Below are 15,141 nucleotides of genomic sequence, written 5' to 3'. Positions count from 1 at the left end.
ACTTGAGTTACTTGCTGTGCCAACACATTATAAAATCTCTTATGATTTATTTCAACCAAATTATAATGTGGATGCACTTTCATCCCTCTAACAGGGTCAAACCAGCGACACATAAATAATATAACTTGCATTTGTGGCCCTGAGTATTCTACTTCTATAATTTCATCCAACAAACCATAGGAATTATTGCTTGCACCTCCTTCATTGGATGACGATACGTACACCCCACTATTCATGGTATTCCCCATTCCATATTCTTGAGTATGAAAATTATATTCATTTATGAAATATGCTAGCCAAGTGCGTACAAATGATTTTGGATCCCATGATAGATGGATTAGCCATTCTTGCTCAAGGTGAGCTTGATTACTATGAACCTAAGGTCAAAACACCAATTGTTAAAAGTATGCATATGTATCAACCAAATATAGTTTGTTTACATACATATATGATTTGAACCATGCAACAAATTTTTCTTTGCAAAATCGATCAAACTCTTGTGTCGATAATTTAGACCATAAGTTTTGAAATATCCTACTAAAAAAATATATTATTACACAAACAATTTATGATATTTAAAAAAATAAAATAAAAATATATATTTACTCATAATATGATGATACTTCTGGATAATTTAGTAAAATATAGGTCTGGGCTGCCCGTCAATCTTTACCAGCTAAGTATCTTTGTTTACATGGTCCACTTGGTCAACCAAGGTAGTTAAAAATTGAAAATGAGTTCACATTTGAATCAATAGGACCCTCATTATTTCTGCCCACTCATCGCCTTTTGCTATGAACATGAGGTTCAAAATAATATGATGCAAAAGTTGTTACTTCCTCCACAATGTATACATTAACAATAGAGGCTTTAACTCGTGCTTTATTTTTTCACTTTTTTCTTCAAATGATATAAGAATCTGTTGGTAATATAATAAATTATATTAAATATTAATATATAATCTAGAATTAGTAAGTTTTTTTTGCATTCAAAGAGTCGAAGTATATAAAAAAGAAATTCTACCTTTCAAATGAATACATCCACCGAAAATGGACAGGTCCTCCAACTTTGACCTCATACGACAAGTGAACCAAATGATGTTCCAAAGAATAAAAAAAAAGAGGGTGGAAATATCCTTTTCAAATTGCACAAAATGACTTTATTTAAAGTCATGATTGTCATATAATAATGCAAAGACTGATTCTTATTGCTTTTAAAGAATTTTTACCACAATTTGTATGGGGAGCGATTACGGAGTTAAGTATTTTCATACATGATATTTGCTCAACAGTTTTGAGACGTTCACATATGAAGAAGTTAGAGAGAGGCATTCCAATCATTTTGTGCAATTTGAAAAGTATATTTCCACCCTCTTTTTTTTTATTCTTTGGAACATCATTTGGTTCACTTGTCATATGAGATCAAAGTTGGAGGACCTGTCCATTTTCGATGGATGTATTCATTTGAAAGGTAGAATTTCTTTTTTATATACTTCGACTCTTTGAATGAAAAAAAAACTTACTAATTTTGGATTATATATTAATATTTAATATAATTTATTATATTACCAACATATTCTTATATCATTTGAAAAAAAAAGTGAAAAAATAAAACACGAGTTGAAGCCTCTATTGTTAATGTATACATTGTGGAGAAAGTAACAACTTTTGCATCCTATTATTTTGAACCTCATGTTCATAGCAAAAGGCGATGAGCAGGCAGAAATAATGAGGGTCCTATTGATCCAAATGTGAACTCATTTTCAATTTTTAACTACCTTGGTCGACCAAGTGGACCATGTAAACAAAGATACTTAGCTGGTAAAGATTGACGGGCAACCCAGACCTATATTTTACTAAATTGTCTAGAAGTATCATCATATTATGAGTAAATATATATTTTTATTTTATTTTTTTAAATATCATAAATTGTTTGTGTAATAATATATTTTTTTAGTAGGATATTTCAAAACTTATGGTCTAAATTGTCGATACAAGAGTTTGATCGATTTTGCGAAGAAAAATTTGTTGCATGGTTCAAATCATATATGTATGTAAACAAACTATATATTTGGTTGATACATATGCATACTTTTAACAATTGGTGTTTTAACCTTAGGTTCATGGTAATCAAGCTCACCTTGAGCAAGAATGGCTAATCCATCTGTCATGGGATCCAAAATCATTTGTACGCACTTGGCTAGCATATTTCATAAATGAATATAATTTTCATACTCAAGAATATGAAATGGGGAATACCATGAATAGTGGGGTGTGTGTATCGTCATCCAATGAAGGAGGTGCAAGCAATAATTCCTATGGTTTGTTGGATGAAATTATAGAAGTAGAATACCCTGTTAGAGGGATGAAGGTGCATCCACATTATAATTTGGTTGAAATAAATCATAAGAGATTTTATAATGTGTTGGCACAACAAGTAACTCAAGTAGTCTATTCTTTATATCCTAGTTTGAAACGTGATAAGATTGATTGGTGGGTTGTTTGTAAAACCAAAGCACGTTGGAAAAACATTGCATATCAACAAGAGGAAGTTGCAAACATCTTTCAGACTGAGAAATATATTATTCCAACTTTACGAGATCCCCCCAGCGGTGTAGTGATAAACGTGGATACAAATGAAATTGATGATGAGGAGGAGGAGGAGGATGATAATGACAACGAGGACTTTGATTTTTGATGATGGATAAGTTTTGTTAGCTTATTTAAAGGAATTTGTCATATTTTTTTACATTTGTGGTACTTATTTTTTTATAAGCACATTTATCTTTATTATAAATATGCAAATTTACCAAACTTATAGCTCACTAAGTATTTTATATAGTGTCTCATTTATAATTTTATTTATTTTATCAGTTAATACACTGTATTTATTCCTACAGGTCATTAGAGGTGACATCTCATATTTTTTTCCCTCTATAAGCTTTACGTAAAAATGTTAAGTTTTTAAATATTTTTTTTATGCATCAAATTTGTAATTTACTTTATCTTATATTGAAATATTCAGCATATATTTCGACATGGTGGACGTAGACGGAGATCACAGGATTAGATTGATTCATCACCTGCCAGTGTACCTGTGCCACTCCCTGATCAGGCAGGGTCATCTCATATACCTTCTCCACCGGCTCCACCGGCTTTAAATTCATCGTCGCCGGTACCATCGCCCGCACAGTTGCCAGTGCCCACAGATCTTCCTGACTCTGCAAGAAACTCATTTGCCGAGTTTAGAAATGATAGAGCTTTTTTAGTCCCCATCGGAGATTCGTAAGTACTATAAAATATTTTATGTTATTATCTATCTTAATTATTTAACATTGTTTGTTTGTAATTTAATGCAGATTTGAAAATCCTGTACAAGTTGTTCACGAAATTAATAGAATCGTGAATTACCATGGGGAGGAGAATCGATGACATATTCAAAAGCACTCCACCGGCCACAAAACAACTAGGTATATTTTCTTGAGTTTAATTCAAATTTAAAGTGAATATATAATACATTATTTTTCTACATTTCAGCGGTGAAATAATTGGGACCCGAATGATGAAATGGAGATTCGTAGAATATTTAAAAAGAAATGTGTCGATCACATCAAACATGTATTAAGTCACACCAAGTGTCGGGGAAAAAAGTCAAACTTCATCACCGAAGAAAATTAGGAGAGGATCACCAATTTTTGGGCAACGAAGGAAATTTTTGCAAAGGAGCAACCTGAATAGAATGAATCAATCTCACAATTCTGGTGACTCATCTGCTATATATATGGGAGGCTTCATTAACATAGATGAGCATAGACGGAAATTGATAATTTTTTAACTTTTACAGTACTTTTTTTATCTATATTAAATTATTTCAATATTTGTAATCATGTTTTTTCCGATGAAGGAGATGGGGAAGGAGCTCTTTTTCATTGATACTTTTGTTGGTGCGGTTAGCACTAATGTTAGTCTAACTCAGGTTTTGATGAATGACAAATTAAGTTAAGTTAGATTTGTTGTTATCTGACACTCTGATCGAGTGTGCAAGCGAGAAGTCTAGACAGGTCGACGAGCTGACCGGATGTCTGACACGAAGCCCAGCTAGGTCAACGGGCCGATCGGATAGCTGGCGAGAAGTCCAAGCGGGTCGACGGGCTGACCAGAAGCTTGGCACGAAGTCCAGCTAGGTCGACGGGTTGATCGGATAGTTGGCAAGAAGTCCAGACGGGTCGAAGGGCTGACCGGACGTCTGACAGGTGAGTAAAGGTAAGTCACTAGAAGAGAGTGACTGTGAGGACGCGTTCCCGGGAAGGGAACTTAGGCGTCGATCCGACTTAGAACCACTTTGGAACTCTAAGTCGAGATCTTGACTAGATTCCGGTCTCGAAAAGATGGAATCTAAGTCATACTCTAAACTATGCTAACACTTTGTTTTGCAGGATATACATTACCTCGGACTAACCTTGTCTTGCAGAAAAAGGAGCTTCTGGAGAAAGGGGGTCCGGGTGCCCAGATGGGATTCGGGCGCTCGGAGGCAAGTTCTATCCAAGACGCGGTGTCGACACATGGAGTTCGCTGGTTGGGACTGCTACGTCACACCAGGGCGCCCAGAAGGGATCCAGGCGCCCCCCGAGTATCATATAAAAAGAGGGTCAAAGGCGGAGCTCAGAAGAAGAACACCTGGTGAACCTGGTAAGGAAAATGTTCACCAAGAGGAAGAGAAGCTTCAGCAAGAAGGATCTACAAAAGATCAGTTCTCCAGTCGATTCGAGGAACGTAACATGCTTCGGATGCAACAAAAAGGGGCACTACAAGAACGAGTGTCCAAGACGGAAGATCGACAAAACGAAGCCGACCAAAAAGAAGGCACTCAAAGCGACGTGGGACGACTCCTCCTTGGGACGACTCCTCGGACGAATCGGAAGCTGAAGATCAAAAGCATCAAAGTCACCTCGCGCTAATGGCCCGCGCAGCAGAATCGGAAGACGGGTCCGAACCCGAATCGAGCCACGAGTCCGTACTCGTTTCCGAAGGTTCCGAAGAGGTATGCCTAAACTTAAATCGATAGTTTTTTAAAATTATTTCTTACTTAAATAATAAGTTAGTTAAATTAGAAAATGAAAACAAATTGCTCCTTGAGGAAAATCAAATCCTCAAGGAACAAATTGTAAATAATAAACCAACTCAAGATCTAACACTTGAGGAGGAAAATTCATCATTAAAATTAGAAATTAATAATTTAAAAAATATGTTAGAAAAATTTACTACCAGATCAAAAAATTTAGACTTAATCCTAAATAATCAAAAAACATGTTATAATAAAACAGGACTCGGATATAAGTCAAACTCAAATAAAACTTTTAAATCATTAATAATCTAATACAAAAACCAACAAGTAAAGCCTGGGTTCTGAAAGTATGTTTGATCATGCAAGTAGGACTTAACCAATACTATATACCTAAAGAAAAAAATATATTATATAAATCCAAATAAACCAAATCAAAACCCAAAATGCAAACCTAAACAAAAAAAATTCAAAATCTAAATATTTTAAAACGCACCAAAGCTTAGACTATCACCAAGTAAATTATAACTATAAAAGAAATAGATATAAACCTAGAACTAAAAATTAAAGTAACGACCAATAATTCAGGGGAAGACTCCAGAATAGCTGGTACCTCCAAAACTAACCTACCCGATAGGGTAACCCTAACCAACCTACTCGACAGGGTAATTAGGACTAGTTAAAAAAGGTTCAAGTTTAACTTGAAAAATGGTACTGGTGAAGTTTTGGATGATAGTACGTTAGGGAAGCTTAATCTATGCATGTCTAGGAAGATATGGCTTCGACCTGGTGCATTTGGCTAAGTGGAACTAATCGAAGCAACCCTTTTATGGATCATAATCAGTTAGACTAAGGTTTTGTACTAAGTCCAGTGAATAGGACTATTTGAAAAACCTCGAAGGCATGGTTACTCTAATGATGCCCAAGTGACTCACCATAACCCAGAAGTTTATCCAGAGAATGCCTATTTGTTAAACCCAAAGCTAAACCTGAATCTAACACAAGTTAAAACCAAACCGTAAAATTGAACCTAACTCATCTCACAAAATTATAGGATTCCCTGATTGTAAACATAGGTCGGGTGAGATGACTAAGGATCTAAATGAAATAAATTAAATTAAGTAAATTAAATTAAACTGATTAAATTGAAGTAAAGTAAAGTAAATTAAATTAAATTAAATTAAGTAAATTAAATTAAATTGATTAAATTAAATTAAATTAATTAAAATTAAATTAAATTAAATTTAAATTAAATTAAATCAATTAAATTAAATTAACATTTTAAAATTAAAATTAATTTTTTAAAATTTTATTTTTCTTTTTAACTTAAAATTTTTTTACTTTTAAATTAAATTCTTTTTAACTTAAAAATTTTACTTTTAAACTTAACTTTTTTTTAACTTAAAAATTTATTAAACTTAAATTTTTTAACTAAAAAATTTATTTTTAAAATTAAACTTAATTTTTTTAACTACAAAATTTATTTTAAAAATTAAACTTAAATTTTTTTTAACTAAAACTTTTTTTAACTATAAAATTTATTTTAAAAATTAAACTTATTTTTTTTAACTTAAAAATTTATTTTAAAAATTAAACTTAAATTTTTTTTAACTAAAAAATTTATTTTAAAAATTAAATTAATTTTTTTTTAACTTAAAAATTTATTTTAAAAATTAAACTTAAATTTTTTTAACTTAAAAAATTTATTTAACCTAAACCTTTAAAAAAAACCGGAGTAAAAAATCAGGGGCGGGCGCCCGAAAGGAACTCCGGGCGCCCCGCCCCACTTGACCCCGGGCGCCCGGACCTATTTCGGGCGCCCGGAGCCCCCTATATATAAGGGGGCAGGGGCGCCCCCTACAATTGCACCTCCAACCTTTCATTACGGCTCCATCCGAGCTTTATTGCGAGAGTGATTCAAATTAAATTTTACCTTACTCCGTGGTTAATACGCTGTTGTGAATCAACCGAGATCATCATTTCTAACTGATATTTTGTAATGGCTCCTCGGTAAAATTCTTTTCCCTTGTCTAAATATTTAATTTGTTGCATGCTAGTTTGTTTGTTACTTAAGAATATTTTTTAATTTAGGAAACGTTCTAAATCTAGTGTTGGGTCCTCCACTGCTAGTGTTGACCCTAGGTTTCCTACTGACCTTAGGGTTAAGTTTGAGTCGACCATTTATATGGTCATTAGGACTAAATGTCTAGATCGAGCGTTCTTTTTACATTCTTGCGTTCCAGCTATAGAGGTTATAAACCACTATAACTTGCGGAACCTTGTTGATCGCACAGTCCAAGAACATAGAGCTTGTGCCGAATTTTATAACAACCTAGTGTAGATGACCTTACCTATGTTACTGGGCACCGCAACGATATCACGCCATCCCCACTACCATCCGAGACTTGAGTTACTGTCTCTTTCGTTATCCTCCCAGATCTATCATTTGAGATCCTCACATATTACTTGATACGACGATTTATCTATTTTTTGCCCGCGAGTACCCGTGACCCGCTTTAGGTCGCGTCCATTGAGTCCAAGACCACGCCTTATAGAGTCTTAGTTTGCATTCTACCATCGAGCACCGCGATATCGCGTGATGCGTCCATTCCACTCTTTCTTCTCTATGCCCTGTGTCATAGATATACATCACTCATATCTTTCCACCATTATCTACCAACACTGACTAGTGGACGAGTTCATGCCCCACATCACACTGACATATGTCCTCTTCGACATTGATGTCACCAGAGTGACATTCGCCTTGTGACCGAAGTTTGACGTTAGAGCTAGAACCTTTCCCAGCTAGTTCATATAGATGATGAGGTATCATGTCTGGCACCAGCCGACCCGCATGCCCAGGAGGAGGCAGCAGATGAGTCGCGATCGCTTCCTAACGAGGCCGCCCCACCATCAGCACCACGTCCGCCTCGCACTCCAGCCGATCGATTACCGACCTAGAGACAGCTATGACTAGTCTTCGGCAGGAGGTCTCCGAGTCTCCGACCTACGACGAGAGGTGCGACAGGAGGTCTCCGATCTACGACGAGATGTGCGGCAGGAGATCTCCGACCTACAACGAGACCTACGAGAGGATGATCAGACCCGACATATTGAGTTGTTGGCACTACTTCGTTCTTTGGGTTCCAGACCACCTCCTTCATTATCTCAACAGTTGTGATTGTTATATAGTTCTGTTATGACTCTATTACAGCTCTTGTAGTACATCTTGATCTATTGATTACCATTTCAGATTTGATTGGTTCTGCTCTAATTTAGTAGATTAGGATCATTAAAATTTAAACTGCATTCACAATAATTGTTCTAAATCCTAGGTTAAAGTTGTTTTATCTTTCAAAACTTTCCTATTTTTAGAATTTCAAAAAGATTTTTAGCCTTAGACTAGGTCAATCCCTTAGAAATCATGTTCCCCTAGGACTAGTACTTGAGCATCTCACCAACACCCTAGGTTTACCTTGCTTGTGATTGACAAACATAGAAAGGGGTGAGATGCATAGGCAGATTGCCTAGACTTACGATGCTTATATCAGTGCATCGACATAAGTCTGAGCGTTAAATACTAAATATATATTGATCAAGTTAAGTTATTCAGTTTAGTCAAATACTAACTGATTACAATGCACTTAACTTGACTAACCAAGTGAAAGCTGCTATCTTCTGATAGTTAGCAAGTTAAGTGAAAGCTGCTATTTTGAATATCAGGTTAGTCAAGTTAAGTGCATTGTAATCAGTTAGTATTTAACTAAACTGAATAACTTAACTTGATCAATATATGTTTGGTATTTAACATCCAGACTTATGTCGATGCACTGATATAAGCATCGTAAGTTCAAGCAATCTGCCTATGCATCTCACCCCTTTCTATGTTTGTCAATCACAAGCAAGTTAAACCTAGGGTGTTGGTGAGATGCTCAAATACTAGTCCTAGGGGAACATGATTTCTAAGGGATTGACCTAGTCTAAGGGTAAAAATCTTTTTGAAATTCTAAAAATAGGAAAGTTTTGAAAGATAAAACAATTTTAACCTAAGATTTAGAACAATCATTGTGAAAACAGTTTAAATTTTAGTGATCCTAATCTACTAAATTAGAGCAGAACCAATCAAATCTGAAATGATAATCAATAGATCAAGATGTACTACAAGAGCTGTAATAGAGTCATAACAGAACTATATAACAATCACAACTACTGAGATGATGAAGGAGGTGGTCGGGAACCTAAAGAACGAAGTAGTGCCAACAGCTCAGTATGTCGGGTCCGGTCATCCTCTCGTAGGTCTCGTCGCAGGTCGGAGATCTCCTGTCGCACATCTCGTTGTAGATCGGAGACCTCCTGTCGCACCTCTCATCGTAGGTCGGAGACCTCTCGCCGTATGTCTCGGTGAAACTCGGAGGACTCCTGCTGGAGGCTCGACATAGCTCTCTCTAGTCCAGATACTTGATCGGCTAGAGTGCGAGGAGCGGGACGTGGTGCTCGAGCTGGTGGTAGGGCAGGAGCGGCCTCGTCAGGAAACAATGCGAGAAAAAACTCATCCTGCTCTGCCTCCTCCTGCTAGGCATCTGGGTCGGGCTGGTGCTGTGCCCCCCTCTGCCAAGACATGATACCCTCATCATCTATATGGACACCAGCTAGGGAAAAGTTCCTAGCTCCTATAACGTCAAACTCGGTCATAGGGCGGATGCCACCAGACATCAATGTCCAAAGAGGACATATATGCTGTCAGAATGTGACAGTAGGACATATGAACTCTTCCACTAGTCACGTATTCGGCCGAGTAGATAATGGTGGAAAAGATATGTAGGCTGATGTCAATATCTAACCTATGACACAAGGCATAGAGAAGAAAAGAGTGGAATGGACGCATCACCACGATGTCGCGAGTACTCCCTGGTAGAATGCAAAAGGGCCTAGTCCTGGACTCGAAGGGCAACTGACCTAAACTGGGTCACAGTGGGTACTCGTTCACCCCCCAAAAAATACGAATAAATCGTATCAAGAGTAATATGCGAGTAGGGATCTCCAAATGGTAGATCCCTGGGAGGATAGCACTGAAAGAGACAGGTAGATGGTCGTAACTCTAAAAAGTCTCGGATATCGTGATATCAGTGCCAGCTGCCCTAGTAACATAGGTAAGGTCATCTACTTTCATTAGGTTGTTATAAAATTCAGCACACAAGCCTATGTTTACTGGACTAGTACAGTCAACAAGGTTCCGCAAGTTATAGTGGTTTATAACCTCTATAGTTGGAACGCAAGAACGTAAAAAGAACGCTCGATCAAGACATTTAGTCCTAATGACCATATAAATGGTCGATTCAAACTTAATCCTAAGTTCGTCAATAGGAAACCTAGGGTCAACACTAGTAGTGGAGGGCCCAACACCAGATTTAGAACGTTTTCTAAATCAAAAAATATTCTTAAGTAACAAACAAACTAGCATGCAACAAATTAAATATTTAGATAAGGGAAAAGAATTTTACCGAGGAGCCATCACAAAATATCAGATAGAAATGATGACCTCGGTTGATTCGCAACAGCGTATTAACCTCGGAGTAAGGTAAAATTTAATTTTAATCACTCTCGCAATAAAGCTCGGAGGGAGTCTTAACGAAAGGTTGGAGGTGCAATTGTAGGGGGCGCCCCTGCCCCCTATATATAGGGGGCTTTGGGCGCCCGGACCTATTCCGGGCGCTCGGGGTCAAGTGGGGCGGGGCGCCCGGAGTTCCTTTCGGGCGGCCCGTGTCAAGTAACACTCCGGTTTTTTTTTTTTTTGAAATCAGGTTGAACAAAATGTCAAATTTAAAAATTAACTTAAACCTTAAAAATCATGCTGGTTTTGTTACTTGCATATTTTTTCACTAACTTAATCAGATTGTCATTCCATCAAAAAGGGGGAGATTGTTGGTGCGGTTAGCACTAACGGTCTAACTTAGGTTTTGATGAATGATAAATTAAGTTAAGTTAGGTTTGTTGTTGTCTAACACTCTGATCGAGTGTGCAGGCGAGAAGTCTAGACAGGTCGACGAGCTGACCGGATGTCTGGCACGAAGCCCAGCTAGGTCAACGGGCCGACCGGATAGCTGGCGAAAAGTCCAAGCGGGTCGACGGGCTGACCAGACGCTTGGCACGAAGTCCAGCTAGGTCGACGGGCTGAACGAATAGCTGGCAAGAAGTCCAAACGGGTCGAAGGGTTGACCGGACGTCTGGCAGGTGAGTAAAGGTAAGTCACTGGAAGGGAGTGACTGTGAGGACGCGTTCCCGGGAAGGGAACTTAGGCGCCGATCCGACTTAGAACCATTTCAGAACTCTAAGTCGAGATCTTGACTAAATTCCGGTCTCGGAAAGACAGAATCTAAGTCATACTCTAAACTGTGCTAACACTTTGTTTTGCAGGATATACATTGCCTCGGACTAACCTTGTCTTGCAGGAAAAGGAGCTTATGGAGAAAGGGGGTCCGGGCGCCTAGAGGTAAGTTCTATCCAAGACGCGGCGTCGACATATGAAGCTTGCTGGTTGGGACTGCTACATCACACCAGTGCGCCCGGAAGGAATCTAGGCGCCCCGAGCATCCTATAAAAGGAGGGTCAAAGGCGGAGCTCTACACATAACTCGGAATTGACGATCTGCTCTCCTGTGCTCCTGCGACGTTGCGACGCTACTCCGATAAAGCTCTGTTCCTTTCTATTATTTTATATTTGTCGGTATTTTCTTTCTATCAATTCCTGTACTTTAATCTTGTAATTCTATTTTCGAATTGATAGTGATTGCCCATCAAAAGCACCCTCGTGTGTGGGCATTGGAGTAGGAGTCGACAAAGGTTCTGAACCAAGTAAATCCTTGTGTTCTCTTTGGCTTATTCTTTCTTTTCCGCTGTGCTTACTCACCTTCGAACGTTTTTCGATATTCAACCCCCCCCTCCTCTATCGATTCTTCACAATCCAACAACTTTCACCCGCACTTTTAGAAAAAAAAAAAAAAATAAGACTTGGAGTAGGGTGAGAGCAAAAGCAGTAAATGTTGGTATTATTATTTATTTAGTCTTAATATATGATTTAGATTTTAGTAGTTAAGTACCTTCACTGTCTTAATATTATATATGTTTCTATTATATATAATCAATATCTTATGTCTTTTAAAAAATAGGAAAAATATGATGAACTTGAGCTAGCCCAAACATGCTCACAAGCTGGTGGTGTCGATAGTCAGGGGTCTGAGGACTCTGTTGGTAATAATTTGAGTTTACAATTGGAGGCCAATGGAGGACCAAAAGGGGGAAGGATATTGGGGATGAGTTCCTTAAGCAGAATCCAAAGAATAGTTGAAACATCTTCATCCTCACCAGCACTTACGATCCAAGTAAATAACTTGACTGAAGAGGTTAGCAATCTGAAGGAAATGTTATCGCAAAGAGACCTAGAAAGGACGCAAAGAGACCTAGAAAGGGCGCAAATGGAGCAAGAAGTGAGAGAGTTGCGCCGACAACAAGATTTTATCATGCGACTCCTTCAGTTGAGCTCTACTCTAAGTCAAATTCCTCCGCATGACGATGATAATGATGGCAACGATGAAATGATGATGGTGGTGATGGTTGTTCATGATTTTAATTATGTATGATGATTATTTATCTCATAATTAGTGTTTTAAACATTAATCCATGGCTTGTTAACTTTTTTAATTTTTATTTTAATTAATATTGTTAATTTGTTTTTAACATGGTTGGTGAGGCGAAATATATATCGAAGAAAAAAGTAAGTATTAAGTAACACACCCTTAGTTGAACATGTTATATTTTTTATTTTATTTTTTTTATCAATTGCCTTTGAAAAGTTAAATAAGGTTATTATTCTTTTTATAAATTTTTTGAAATTTGCTACTACAGCATTATTAGTTTCAAATTCTGAATTATGATTAGAAGTTTCCTAGCAACCAAGTAACCATGAGTACTAAAAGACTAGTATCAACTAATTGACCTTAACTAGTTTATGCTTTCTTTATTTGAGACATTTTCATATGATTGGAATTTTAAGAATACATCTCATGCTCTCCATGTCATATGAAATTAGGATATTTGTAGCTATTGTTTGATATGGTGAAATAGGTTGTATCATATATAGGATACTAGTAATTAGCTTCAAGGTACTTCTTGTAATTTAATTTACCATTGCTATGAAATGGATGGTTCATACTAGCTTCAAGGTGCTTCTTACCATTTAATTTACCATTGTAATAAAATCCTGATTAATGCTCTCAATATTTTTTTGATTAAAAGATTATGAGTCATTTTGGTATTAATTGTACAGGAATTTTTATTTTCTCATTGTAGAGTTATCTAATTATGGGTTGTTATAAATACTACCATACTTTCTTCTTCCAATTTAAAAGGGAGTACATGATATTGGTAAACTTATGAATGTTAAGTAGATTATGTCCTTGCATTTTTTGCTCGTTTCTCTTTTTTTCCCTTGGTCCTAGTTTATTTATCATCATAGGTTTTCACTTTAGCATCTTAAATTACTACTCTGTAGAGTGAGTCCTTACCATTATTGTCTGTTATAATGATCTGCTTACATGAGACTGTTAGAATTTAAGTAATTATCTTTCTGGTTTCAAATGATATGCTTTATTTGTTTATTTTTATGCAGGAAAAGAATATTTGATGGGAAAGAAAACTTTTGCGGACAAAGAAGATGAGTTGTATCTTAGTTCTTTTTTTAATTTAAATCCTTGTTTAACTTCTTGGATTGTTAGACTTGTACAACTTTTGGAGTGTGGAATTTGTATAATATTTTGGAGTAGCTTGAAGAAGAAAGATCTTGTATAACTTGTTCAGACCTTTGAATTTGTTGTATTATGATTTGATTTCAATTATTAACAAATGTATGTGAAATAGGAAGTGATAATATTAATTAGGATGTGTTAATATATATAATGTGTTATTTGAATTTGTTGTAGTATGTATGGATTGAAATGCAGAAATAAATTATTTCTGGATTTTTTTTTTATTTAGGGATGATTTTGGCAACGAAAATAATTTGTTACAAACTTATCGTAACTATTGTGCATCGATAATTTCACGACAAAATCATTTTTGTTTCCAAATTTCGTCACAAAATCTGGGATGAATCTGTCTGTGACGAAATATAGGACGAAGGATTATTTGTTGCAAATTGAATTAGTATTTTTGTTGCCAAATTTGTCCCGAATTTTGCAACAAGAATAATATTCATTGTAAAAGTTTGGTGAAAATTAGCGACAAATTTGGCAATGAAAATCTAGTTCGTTGCCAAATTTTGTCGCCAAATTGTCACCGATTTCGTTCCCAAATTCGTTGCTAAGTTTGCAACAAAAGCAAATATTCGTTCTAAAATTGTATGCAATATTGCAAAAAATAAAGTTTTTGTTACAAATTTGGCGACGAATTTGAGGATGAAAATATTATTCGTCCCCAAATTCATTGCCAAATTTGTAACAAAAAAATATTCGTTCCAAAAGTTGGCAACAAGAGGTTTTGGGACGAAAATTTTTTCGTTGCAGGATTCGTCCCAAAAAATTTTGCAACGATTTTTTTTTTTATATAAATTCGTTCTAGAATTCATCCCAGAACATTGTATTTTTTGTAGTAGTTAATTTTTTTATTTATTTGAAAATTATAATGGCAAGGTTAATATCCTTGATTAGACGTTGAGCTAAATATAATCTTGTACTGCATCAATTATATAGTACCTTGAGGAAATTGCTTTAAAATTATATCTTCTTATTTATATGAGAATCACAGTGTTAACGATAATAATCTGTGATTAAACAATGAGATAATTTTTTTGAAATATTGAGATAATTAGCATCTATGTGCTGATTATATATTAATTGAGGGCTCAAACATAATGACTAGAAGAGTAAGAGGTGGCAAACTAGCGATGATAAACTATTTTTTTCTTCTTAGAGCAATGTTAAAGTTAGAATAAGACAACTTTTTCTTCATATCACAAAAGAAACCCCTTTCTTACTTGATCACAATAAGAAGAAACTAGATTCCGTACTCTTGAAAAGCGTCTAATCTC

At 36.0% G+C, this 15,141-nt stretch overlaps 1 long non-coding RNA gene across 1 annotated transcript in view; it reads left to right on the top strand.

Moving 5' to 3' along the window:
* The window catches only part of LOC121994422, a 40,971-nt gene extending 26,980 nt beyond the window's left edge, over nucleotides 1-13,991 (top strand). The window contains exon 3 of the long non-coding RNA XR_006115733.1: nucleotides 13,726-13,991. This is a non-coding gene — a long non-coding RNA (uncharacterized LOC121994422). The remainder of the gene's footprint in view (nucleotides 1-13,725) is intronic.
* The last annotated feature ends 1,150 nt before the right edge of the window (nucleotides 13,992-15,141 follow it).

This window comes from Zingiber officinale, chromosome 1B (genome assembly GCF_018446385.1).
Source record: "Zingiber officinale cultivar Zhangliang chromosome 1B, Zo_v1.1, whole genome shotgun sequence".
Taxonomy (NCBI): Eukaryota; Viridiplantae; Streptophyta; class Magnoliopsida; order Zingiberales; family Zingiberaceae; genus Zingiber; species Zingiber officinale.
The sequence above is the reverse complement of the archived record's forward strand: the minus strand, read 5'-3'. Positions and strand labels throughout refer to the sequence as shown.